Source organism: Arachis duranensis, chromosome 10, assembly GCF_000817695.3.
Source record: "Arachis duranensis cultivar V14167 chromosome 10, aradu.V14167.gnm2.J7QH, whole genome shotgun sequence".
Taxonomy (NCBI): domain Eukaryota; kingdom Viridiplantae; phylum Streptophyta; class Magnoliopsida; order Fabales; family Fabaceae; genus Arachis; species Arachis duranensis.
In genome coordinates this window covers 67,528,915-67,530,749 of record NC_029781.3, presented here as the reverse complement: position 1 = coordinate 67,530,749, position 1,835 = coordinate 67,528,915, and the positions used below count along the sequence as shown (strand labels likewise).

At 38.8% G+C, this 1,835-nt stretch overlaps 1 non-coding gene across 1 annotated transcript; it reads right to left on the bottom strand.

Moving 5' to 3' along the window:
* Nucleotides 1–860: 860 nt before the first annotated feature.
* LOC127743488 (small nucleolar RNA R71) lies at nt 861–968 on the bottom strand. The gene has a single exon (XR_008004880.1). It is a non-coding gene; the product is annotated as a small nucleolar RNA R71 (small nucleolar RNA).
* Between the last annotated feature and the right edge of the window lie 867 nt (nt 969–1,835).

Here is a 1,835-nt window from a genome sequence, read left to right as displayed (position 1 = left end):
TTTAGTGTAGATTTTGTTCCTCTTGGCCTAGGTAGAGTAATTAGTGACACTTGAGTTATCTAATTCCTTTGTTGATTGGTAATTGGAGAGATTGCTAATTGGTTTGGAGTGCACTAAAGCTAGTCCTTCCTTGGGAGTTGGCTAGGACTTGTGGCTCAAGTCAATTCATCCACTTGACTTTCCTTTCTTTAGTAAGGGTTAACTAAGTGGTAGCAATGAACAATTCTCATCACAATTGAGAAGGATAACTAGGATAGAACTTCTAGTTCTCATACCTTACCAAGAGCCTTTTATAGTTGTTAGTTTATTTTCATTGCCATTTACTTTTCATGCTTCTTATCCAAAAACCCCAAAACACATCACAACCAATAACAAGACACTTTATTGTAATTCCTAGGGAGAACGACCCGAGGTTTGAATACTTTGGTTATTAATTTTAGGGGTTTGTTACTTGTGACAAACAATCTTTTGTATGAAAGGATTAGTGATTGGTTTAGAAACTATACTTGCAACGAGAATTCATTTGTGAATTCTAAACCATCAAAAATCCATTCGTCACTATTGGAGCAAATAACTTTGAGCTGAAACCTCAACTAGTTGCTCTACTGTAACAAAACTGCAAGTTCTATGAACTTCTATCAGAAGATCCCTACCAGTTTTTAACTGAGTTCTTGCAGATCTGTGAGACTGTTAAGACTAATGGAGTAGATCCTGAAGTCTACATGCTCATACTTTTCCTCTTTGCTGTAAGAGACAGAGCTAGAATATGGTTGGATTCACAACCTAAAGATAGCCTGGACTCATGGGATAAGCTGGTCACAGTCTTCTTGGCTAAGTTCTTTCCTCCTCAAAAGCTGAGTAAGCTTAGAGTGGATGTTCAAACCTTCAAACAAAAAGATGATGAATCCCTCTATGAAGCTTGGGAAAGATACAAGCAGATGACCAAAAGGTGTCCTTCTGACATGCTTTCTGAATGGACCATTTTGGATATATTCTATTATGGCCTATCTGAATTTTCTAAGATGTCACTGGACCATTTTGCAGGTGGATCCATTCACCTAAAGAAATCGCCTGTAGAAGCTCAAGAACTCATTGACATGGTTGCAAATAACCAATTCATGTATACTTCTGAGAGGAATTTCGTGTGTAATGGGACGCCTCAAAGGAAGGGAGTTTTTGAAATTGATGCTCTGAATGCCATACTGGCTTAGAACAAAATGTTGACTCAGCAAGTCAACATGATTTCTCAAAGTCTGAATGGATGGCAAAATGCATCCAACAGTACTAAAGAGGCATCTTCTGAAGAAGAAGCTTATGATCCTGAGAACCCTGCAATAACAGAGGTAAATTACATGGGTGAACCTTATGGAAACACCTATAATTAATCATGGAGAAATCATCCAAATTTCTCATGGAAGGATCAACAAAAACCTCAACAAGGCTTTAATAATGGTGGAAGAAATAGGCTCAGCAATAGCAAGCCTTATCCATCATCTTCTCAGCAACAGACAGAAAATTCTGAGCAGAGCATCTCTAACTTAGCAAACTTAGTCTCTGATCTGTCTAAGGTCACTTTAAGTTTCATGAGTGAAACAAGGTCTTCCATCAGAAATTTGGAGGCACAAGTGGCCCAGCTAAGTAAGAAAGTCACTGAAACTCCTCCTAGTACTCTCCCAAGCAACACTGAAGAGAATCCAAAAAGAGAGTGCAAGGCCATTGACATAATCAACATGACCGAACCTAGAGAGAAAAGAGAGGACATGAATCCCAATGAGGAAGACCTCATAGGACGTCTCTCAAGCAAGAAGGAGTTCCCTATTGAGGACCTAAAGGAA